The sequence below is a fragment of the Sus scrofa genome, chromosome 9 (genome assembly GCF_000003025.6).
Source record: "Sus scrofa isolate TJ Tabasco breed Duroc chromosome 9, Sscrofa11.1, whole genome shotgun sequence".
In the NCBI taxonomy this organism is placed as follows: domain Eukaryota; kingdom Metazoa; phylum Chordata; class Mammalia; order Artiodactyla; family Suidae; genus Sus; species Sus scrofa.
The window spans coordinates 28,967,645-28,978,509 of NC_010451.4; the positions used below are offsets into that span (position 1 = coordinate 28,967,645).

Genomic DNA, 10,865 nt, shown 5'->3' on the forward strand with positions numbered 1-10,865 from the left:
GTGAAAAAAGAAAGAAAAAAATGATCAGGTTAGAAATAGCCAAGCCAACAACATGGCAGTATTTTCAACCAAGATTCTCCTTCCCAGGAAGAAGCCTTGTAATATGTGCTTCTCTCTTAGTTTTTCTGTTCATCTCTGTTGCTTTCTCACTCTGTTTTTCTCAATCTCTATTTTTACATTCCTATTGTCCCTAGTAACATCTAATGCAATTGTTTCAATTTTCCTCTACTAAATTATGGTGTTTCAGTTATCCCACACTGAGATTACTTACCTTGATGATTATTTTCAGTGTTTCTAAACTTCTTGGTCTAATTACAGATGATTTTAGTTTACTAATACAGATGACACTATAGCCAGGACATATTGATATCACTGTTTTCAACGTAAAGATAAACTTGGATTCTGAGTATTTTGATACATTGCTATATTGTCATTTGAGGTAAAATTTAATTTTGCCATGCGAATGATTTTTCTCCCTTTTAACTTAAAATGAATTATGATATTAGACAGCGAATTTATAGCATTTGTGCTAACCAAAAAGATTAACTTTTTCCTACTGAATTACATTTTAGTTTGGCTCTAGATGGGGATACCATGATTGATTTCTTCATGTTAAACATAAAAATCTGGAAAAATGTAAGGAATTACAAAGTATATCATCTATAGTCTAATTGGGAACTTTCTTATTGTTAATTTATAGGTGCTGTTCTGAGAACCAGCCATGGTTTGTGCATTTTGGTCTGATGTATCTTCAGGAGGGTAAGTCACAGTTGCAATATATTAACTTTGTTACTTTTCCATTGAATAGAATGGAAGCTATATATTCTATTCTTGCAGTATCCATCTTTGGCTCAGAACCAGGATTCATTTAGCACATGTAGGAAAAATATTCTTCTTATAAAAATTCGAGTCAACTTTGATATCTTCGTTGTGTAGATAAACTGGAAAAATTTCTGGTATCATTATGTCCAAGGCAACTACAGTTTGAACATCATACTGAATAACAGAAAACGCAGACGTCAGTAGGGAAGGTATTTCACCTTATCCTGGCTGAACGTCTTATCAGAACATATTGTTTGTACTTACAGCATTTATAGCTGTCATCCTCTGTCTTTATGTTTCTGCATTTTCTACTAGACTCAACTCCTGGAGATCCATGTTAGTGTCTCTATATCTTTATAGAACTGAGCAAAATGATATCATATGAATAACTGATTTACTTTGCTGTACACCTGAAACTAACATAACTTTTAAGTCAACTATACTCCAATAAAATTTATTTTTAAAAATGGTATCTTAAAGCTACGACCCTTTAAGTGTTTGTTGAATAGAGTACACCTGATTGCTATATTCATATGGGACTATCACTTTTAATGCCATGAGGAATGGGTAAGACTAATAAACTACTTTTGAGTTAGAATTTCATAATTGTGCATGGGGAGGGCAACATAGAGAAATAGGTAAGTTACAGAAAACCTAGAGTGAAAAAATATTATAAGTAGTAGAACCAGGATTTGAATCCCGTAAGTCTAACTCCAGAGCCTATTCTCTTTATACCTGTAGGGTCAGATGGTAAATACTTTGTTTTTTGATTTCTATGGTCTCTGTTACAACTACTCATCTCTAGAGTGTTAAAGTAGCTTTGAATGATACATAAACAAAAGGACATAAGTCTCCTGCAAGAGGACAAAAGCACGTGGCACACCTGATTTGGCTCATGAGCTGTAGTTTGTTGATACCTTCTCTGAAACAAAGTTCTCAGAATTTTGGAATATCATTAAACATTTTCCACAATGTAGGAATGATATGATTATTAGAAAATTTAAGACAATCCTAAGACTTATCCCTAGGGTACCTGACTTACAGCAACTGAGAAGCCAAAAGGGCCCACTTTCAGGAAGAATGAAAAAAAAAATTAAAATAATTAAAACATATTTTTAGAACACACCAAAGCCCAGAGGGTAAGAAAAGTGATCTTGGTTGCCATCCCTCAAGGGTTTCTGGCTGAAGTTGAATGAACTTTGATTCAATCTTGTGCCCATCTAAAACATGGCTGACTTTTAGACTTTAGGAATTTCTTATGACCTTTGAAGTGTCAGAACTTGGGCCTTAAACTCTGATATCAACTCCTCTGTCCAGTATATTTGTAACTGGGTTAAAACCAGAGATGGCTAACTTAGAAAATTAAAAAAAAAAAAAAAAAAGAGGAAAAAAATAGAATGGTAAATCACCACCCTTCAGGAATTACAGCTTTTAGCTAAGCTTTCAGAAGAGATTCTATAAACAAAGGAGACATACAATCCAGACCAAACTCATGGCAATTAAAAAGCCAAAGAGAGAACTCTTGTTGTTGGGGACACTAGATAATGAAAACCGTGGAGCACTGGGGAAAAAAAAGAAAAAAAACTGTCCAGCTTCACCCATGAGAATGGATGGCAACCAAAATTAAGAACACTTCCTATGACTCTGCCCCTATAGGACCCTCTGAGGGACTCGGTCCATCTTTGTTCAATACTGTCCTTCAGCTCGCAACTTTTACCTTAGAAAACAGATTTCTTTGTGAATATGGAGGTTACCATGTCTAACGCATTTCCCATGATTTTTTTGGTCATTTTATCTTCCTCAAACATGTCAAAAATATGTTTCCACAGATGGCATTCTTAAGCCTCTTAACATCCACTCACCTCAACTATCTCATTAGGATGATGTCCCCAGCAATGCAGCCCCTTAAACCTGATGAGGGAATATTTACTGTGGAAATGAAGTCCTAAACTAATGAACTATTAGATATAGTTCTCATGGCCATTTTTGGATTTTCCAGAGGAGGAAACTTAGTTACCTCTTCATTATCTTCCTAAACCTGTTGTCATGTTGTCAGAATGTTTCACTGCTTCCAGATAGATCTCTGGAAGCTCCTGGAAATTGTGTGGGCTCAAAACTGTTGCAAATATTTGAGGTACATCAAGTAAAGGGTCACTCAAGGTTACAATGACTCCTCTAGACTTCTTCCTTAACTATGTTAGTACCATATCCAGAGGGAGGTTAAATATGTGAATTTTCCATTTCTGTGTAAAAAAACACCACTAAGTTAAGAGCTTTCAACCATACTCATTTATTATCTTTTATTTCTGCAAGTCAAAAGTTCATATTTTTTCAATTGAGTCTTCTATGTTGGGATAACAAGGAATCAAGGTGTTGGCCGGGCGTGGCTCTTACCTGGGGGTCCTGAAGAATCTTCTTCTAGGCTCATTCTGGTTAGAGGCTGTATTCAGTTCCTTGTGACTTTAGGACAGAAATTCCTGTTTCCTTGTCAGCTCTCAGTTGAAAGCTGTTCTAAGAATTTAAGAGCGCTTCAAGTTCCTAGTCACAGGCCTTCTCTATCTCAGCAATGGAAAAACCTCCTTGTGTGGAACCCCTTTGATATTCCAAATCTCTTTGACTTTCTCTTCCACTAAATGGAAGAAACTCTTTAACTGCGAAGGGTTCATGTGTTTGAATTAGCACACACTAATGCTCCCCCTTTAGTCATATACTGTGACTTAATGATAATGATATTTCATCATATTCATCATATTGCATAAGATGCCATCTACATTCAGAGGGAGGAGTTATACAAGGGGGAAAGTAATGGGATTATATTTTAGAATTCTGTTGAGAGAACCCAAGAAGCCCTTCACTATTGAACAAAATGGCCTGTGGTCCAAGGCTAGCCAAGTGACTTTTTCTGTAAAAAGACTTTTCTTGGAATATTGCCGTGCCTGTTTGTTTAGATATTGTCTATGGCTGCCTTTGCATTACAGTGCTGGAGTTGAGTTGCACAGACGCTATACACACCACAAAGCCTGAACTATGTACTATCTTGCCTTTTTATAGGAACAGTGTGTCAACCCATGGCTTAGCACGTTGTAACTAGTTTAGAGAGGTTAATTATCTGTATCTTATGTTTTGCTTGCTAAAAACAATATTAACAATGACATTTAATAGCCTATAGTATTCTTTGTTCAGTATCTTCAGGCCATTAAATAAATTGTCATTCCCTCCTTCCTCATCCTTCATGTCCAGTATTATTTTCTTTGCCTCTCCACCTGACACAATTTATTTCACCGTGGTTCATCTAAGCTCACCCTTCTTTACAAACCCTATTCTATTCACCCTGATACTGGTAATCAATATGTGTTCATTCATGCAAGGATGTCAGCGATACACTTGGATAATTATGTCTCAGTATTTCACTGAAGTACCCACATATTTTTTCCACATCTTAAACCAATAACTAAAGAATAAGTCCTGCACATTCAGCTATTACTCAGCATGTTGAGGTTTAACTCCTGTATTCAACAGCTGAAACTAACTCCTGGAATGACTCCTTGCTTATAGTATAAAACTTGGTGCAACAGGACTTTAGAAAGTGCTATCAGGTTTACAGTATAGCAAGAAAAAAATGTGTTCCATATACAGGTAATGCTCTATTTATATTTGACAAGCTGAAAATTATAGCAAAAACATAAATTTACTAATTTATAGTAAAATTAAATTAATTTAATTCCCAAATTAGAGAATTGGGATAAATTTAGATATTTTCACCTTTCAAAAAGACTCTTCATTGGATTGCAGCCTTTTATGCCTGATTTTAAAGAGCCTGTTGTGTGCTCAAGTTCTCAATGCTATTGTTAAAAGAAAATCAGCTGGACAGATAATAACGCAGGAACCACAGAAATATACTGTTACAGGCAGGCAAAAAAAAAAAAGTCAAGTTGCAGTATGTTAAAGCAATAACAATGTTCTAGCCTGCAGATACAGTACCTGTGAAGTCCTAAGTGAAAATTTCTGTTCTTACATCCCTAGAGATTTGTCCAGAATCTTTCACATCATCAAAATGATCTGGGAGAAAAGTGAAAAAATTAGAAAGCTTAGCACAGAATTGGAAGAGAAAATAACAACAACAACAAAAATGTACCATAGTAAAGGAGTCTTCTGGCAGGTGACAGGATCCCTTTTCTTGGCTAAATCTTTGAGTTCTCATGTTATGGTTAAGAGGAATGTCTAATACTGCCAATAAATATTCCCGTTATTCATCTCCCTTTTAGCCATGCCATGTGCAAGTGCTGTCATTCCTCTGCTCACCAAGTGGATGATAGAGAAAAATAATACTGCAGCTTAAAGCATTCCAAAGAACACTTCATAATCCGGATAGAGACTACAGATAACATTATTTGACAAGGATCTGAATAGTGTAGACCTGGACATGGCCAATAAGGGAAAGACCTCCTTTTGATGAAAACGAAGAACTGTAAAAGGTTGTGATTTCTGCAATATCTGAGTGACTTGGGGTTGCTTTCTACAACTGATCCTGGTCAATGAGTCACGATCTTGATTCCAAACCACCTGTATTAGGCCATATACTTCTCAAAACTAAGAATGATTATTTATTTTAGTAGAATATGTACCTCACATTCCTCATCTTTATTTTATACCCTTTTTATTGCAACCAACATATAAAATCTCTGGTAACTGTCACAAGCAGGCCGGCCTACCTTGGTGGTCATATTTAGGATGCTAGAGACTTCTATAAGTCTTTTCTGTGTAAAATGCTTGCAGGTCTTCGAAATAGCTGCCTGCACATTAGCTCCCCTGTGCAGTGACTTCTTATACACGATGAGGTTTAAAACTCCATCTTTATGCTTAACTTATTATAGTGTTATATGCTGCTTCCTTGTTTCCTTTTTAGGTTGTGGACTCATCAAGTAAAAGAAGGTCTCATTTTTTATTTCCCTATCACCATAAACAAGGCCTGGCCCAGAGTTAAATAAATGTAATATGACAAAGTGGTTAAAAGAATTCATTTTTGAGTCAGTCTGACTTGTGTCCCCATCCTGGCTCTAAATATGTAAGCTGTAAAATATTGACCAGATAAATTAATCTAAATGTGTTGGGTTGCATTCAATTTATATATTTATAAATGTAATAAGGTTTATAACATAAAATTTCTTAGTAAATAAGAGGAATAAGAACTCCACTTCTTTTTTCCTTTTTTTTGCTTTTTGTCTTTTTAGGGCTGCACCTGCGGCATAAGGAGGTTCCCAGGCTAGGGGTTGGAACAGAGCTGCAGCAGCAGGCCTACACCACAGCCACAGCAATGCCAGATCCAAGCCGCATCTGTGACCTACACCACAGCTCACAGCAATGCTGGATCCTTAACCCACTGAGTGAAGCCAGGGATCAAACCCGCAACCTCATGGTTCCTAGTCAGATTCGTTTCTGCTGCACCACAGCAGAACACCAAGAATTCCACTTTTTATATGTGTGTTTAAAAGTAGGTCAAAATTCATCTCCTCATGCTTTCTGACCTCTTTGCCAAGAAATAATATCTATATACATGAGTCATGGGGCTCAGAAGTAACTCAACATATTACACATAAATGACACACATCAGAATCCACTTTTAATGGATGCAGATGCTATGGACTGCCTCTCTCAGGTGGTTAAAGTGAAAAGTTATCTGGTATCACTAATATTATATCTGCATTTGATGATTTCTTCAGCCATTTCAATTATTTTGAAGTGTGCGGAACAATTCTTATTGGATTTTTGAGCTCTCTGGCAATATATTTTAGTTGCAGCCATGCATAGAAATATGCATTAAGCATATTACAGGCCCATAGATGTATATCTTAGATGATATAGAGACAGGGTGAAATATAAACCTTGCCATTGTGGCCCCAAGTCCTTCTTAAGTGCTTATGATATGAGAGCAGAGGATTTATTACAGTTTGGGGTAATGATCTGTTATGGATCATTGTTGATCATTATAATTCTAAAGTGAATGTACTGCAGTTCAGAAGATTTGTTCCCCTTTAGATCTCATTTGTCACTCTCCTATTTGTTACATAGAATTTCAATATATATTTATGATATATACTACTACAAATATGCTGCAATATTTAAATAGGATTCTTTGGAGAAAGTTTTCTTTTCTCCCCTCTAATGATAGTTTTAAAATATTCCTGAGGAGTAATGCATAGACGGCACTATTTTAAGGGTATACCAGCTGTTCTTTTCACTGAGTGTCTATAAATACATCTTTTTATCCTGTGTTCAAACACTTTATTATGTCTGGGAAAAATTAATAAGAAAATTTTGGAAGCTGCTTTAGAGCAGAGGAAAGTAGACTGGATTTACTTGAATTTAACATGTAACATTCAGTGATCTCTAAACTTTATTATAATGACATCCTTCACTAAATAAGCAAGAGTTGCAAATGCTAAAATTGTTCACAGGTTGGAGGCTGTATTGCTTATTCATCCTTACATATCATGGATACAAAGTTTGCAAAATGGTTTCAGAGATCTCATATAATCCCCATGATGACTGGGAACTAGTGGGGACAGGGATACCGTAGTATGTGGCTGACCCAGTCGTAGCACCTCCACTTTACTTCTCTCTACCAAATGTTTTCACTCCTATTCAAATGTTACTTGAACTACAGTCAATATACTTGATGTACTGGGCTATGTACTACTCTAAAGAACTAAATATATGGTTAATTGAAATATACATTTATATAATTATAAACAAATAGTATATTTTATTTATTTTTATTTTTTGTCTTTTTGCCATTTCTTGGGCCGCTCCCGTGGCATATGGAGGTTCCCAGGCTAGGGGTTGAATCGAAGCTATAGCCGCTGGCCTACGCCAGAGCCACAGTAACGCCAGATCTGAGCCGCGCCTGCAACCTACACCACAGTTCACGGCATCGCCGGATCGTTAACCCACTGAGAGCAAGGGCAGGGATCGAACCCACAACCTCATGGTTCCTAGTCGGATTCGTTAACCACTGAGCCACGATGGGAACTCCACAAAATAGTATAATTTAAATGTAAGTTTCGCCTAGATATGAATGGAGATCTTTTGTAAATTTACATTTATAAGCTAAATTTTAAACATAAAATAACTTCCTTTAAACAAGCCCAATCACAATAAATCTTATAAAATATGCATAGGACCTATGTTTAGAATAGTACTAATCACTAATAAAAAAACAAAAATCTAAAGGAGAAATAGTTCATATTCATGGATTGAAAGACTGTAAATATGTCGTCTTTCTAACTTGATCTAGAAATTCAATGCAGTCTCCCCCAAATTACAGAAAGCTGTCTATATGTGTAAAATAAACTGATTCCAAAGTTTATATGAAAAGACACTTGACGTGGAATAACCATAGTGAAGAGAGAGAAGAGTTGGAAGAGTCATGCCGTGTGATTTTAAGGCTTACTATAAAACCACAGAAATCAAGGCAGTTATGGTATTGAAAAGAGAATAGGCACATATATTAAGACAACAACATAGAGAACCCAGAAAAAGACTCACAAAAATATACTGAATTAATATTTGACAAAGGAGTGAAGGGAATCCATGGAGAAAATATAGTCTTTGAAAAAATGGTGCTCAAACAATTGGATAGCATATGAAAAATAAACAAACTAAAAAACTTCCGGTATAGATTTAATAACTATTCCCAACATTAAATCAAAATGAATCATAGGAGTTCCTGTCGTGGCGCAGTGGTTAACTAATCCGACTAGGAGCCATGAGGTTGCAGGTTCGGTCCCTGCCCTTGCTCAGTGGGTTAACGATCCGGCGTTGCTGTGAGCTGTGGTGTAGGTTGCAGATGCGGCTCGGATCCCGCGTTGCTGTGGCTCTGGTGTAGGCCAGTGGCTATAGCTCCGATTCAACCCCTAGCCTGGGAACCTCCATATGCCGCGGGAGCGGCCCAAGAAATAGCAACAACAACAAAAAAGACAAAAGACAAAAAAAAAAAAAAATGAATCATAGATCTAAAAGTAAAATTCAAAACTATAAACCTTCTAGATAGAAATAACTACATGTCCATGTATTTGAGGATGAGGTTTTAAATACAGCTCCAAAGCAGGATCAATGAAAGTAAAATTTGAAAAATTGGACTTTACCAAAATTAAATCCTCCTTTCTGTGAAAGACAATGCGAAGTGAATTAAAACACAAGAGTTAGATTGGGAAACACAATAATAGAGGATATATACACAAAATACTCAAAAAATCCTAGAAAACTGTATAAAAACAAAACAAATCTATTAATTGATGAGACCAAGAGCTGGTTACCTCAGTGCTGCATCTGATGGTTCCTTTGGCCATTTCAGTTCTTTTGGAGCATGGATAACAATTGCATGATTGCGTTTTTGAGCCCCTTGTCAAAATATAGAAGACACAGAGGTGGCAAATATGTATATGAAAAAATAACATTACTGTCATTAGGGAAATGTAAATTAAACGGGACATTACACACACCCACTAGAATGACTAAAATCCAATACATCAACAATGCCAAGTACTGTTGAGAATATAGGGCAAAAGAAACTCTCATTTATTGCTGATGAGATTCAAAATTATACAGATACTTTGGAAAACACAGCCAAAAAAAAATAATAAGGTATCAATATTGGTTCATTAATTGTAACAAATGTACCATAATAATGTAAATAATAGGAGAAATGGGTTTTGAGGTACAGGGGGACACTATTTATTATGGTAATGATTTTTCTATAAATCTAAAAGTTGTTAAAATATAGTTTATTAAAATATAGATTATTATTGAGGGAAAATATAATTATTAGTACTACTTATACGTATTAGAGAATTACTGATAAAAAGATCTATACAAATTTATCACTCACTCAAGAAGAATGATAAAAAACATTGTGATTTACATATGCTATTTACATGTTCACCTGCTGTTAGGTATAACAGCCTTTATAAACTTTTTATGACCTATATTACCATTTTCATAAATTTTATGTCTAGTTTTATGTTCTCAGTATGGTTATCTGTTAACAATTTATAATAAATTTAGAGTAATTATACCCATGAATACTGCTTTTCCCCTGAAAGTAGCTAATGTTTGTACCTAATTAACATTTGTTTTTATTTTGTCATGATCTTGCAAAATACATTATATAATTTTTTCAACTAAATAAAAAGTTGTCGCTCAACAGTTTATCAAAAGAGGATGAGGAGATAAGTAGGTATTAATCAATCTCAAAGAGATGACTTTTTAAATAAGTGTTAAGCAAGACATTACAAAAAATAAATACTACTACTGAGTGATTAGTATTTACTTTCAGAATATTTTTTCATTATAATTCATTCATCCACTTAATAAGCACTTCTTGAGTGTGTTCTCTATGCCAGGCCCTAATAAAACAGACATACATACTTGGAGCTTGTTTTGTGTGTGTGTGTGTGTGTGTGTGTGTGTGTGTGTGTGTGTGTGTGTGTGTGTGTGTGTGGCAGAGTGGAACAAACAATATTTAAGTAAAAAATTTTAGGACATGATAAATATTTTAGAATACAATAAAGCAAGGAAGAGTGATAGAATATTGGTGGTTGTGATTCTATTTATTTTTTATTTTTAAAATGTTTTTGCCTTTTAATTTTTTTAAGATTTTTATTTTTTATATTATAGGTGATTTAGAATGCTCTGTCAGTTTCTGCTGTACAGCAAAGTGACCCAGTCATACATGTATACATTTGCATATATATATATATACACACACACATACATTCTTTTTCTCACATTATCCTCCATCATGTTCCATCAAAAGTGACTAGATATAGTTCCCTGTGCTACATAGCAGGATCTCATTGCTTATCCACTCCAAAGGCAACAGTTTGCTTCTACTAACCCCAAACTTTAAAATAGAATAGTCAGGGAAGCCTGCATTGGCATAAAGACATGGGGTTATCTTAGCCGGAGAACATCCAAGCAGAAGGAACAGAAATTGCAAAGTTCTTGAGGCTGTAGAATGGATGGTGCATTGGAGAAACAGTGTG

At 35.3% G+C, this 10,865-nt stretch overlaps 1 long non-coding RNA gene across 1 annotated transcript in view; it reads left to right on the forward strand.

The window, feature by feature from the left end:
- Positions 1-5,927, forward strand: part of LOC110255421 — a 498,014-nt gene extending 492,087 nt beyond the window's left edge. Inside the window, exons 2-3 of the long non-coding RNA XR_002335595.1 lie at positions 701-759; positions 5,088-5,927. This is a non-coding gene — a long non-coding RNA (uncharacterized LOC110255421). The remainder of the gene's footprint in view (positions 1-700; positions 760-5,087) is intronic.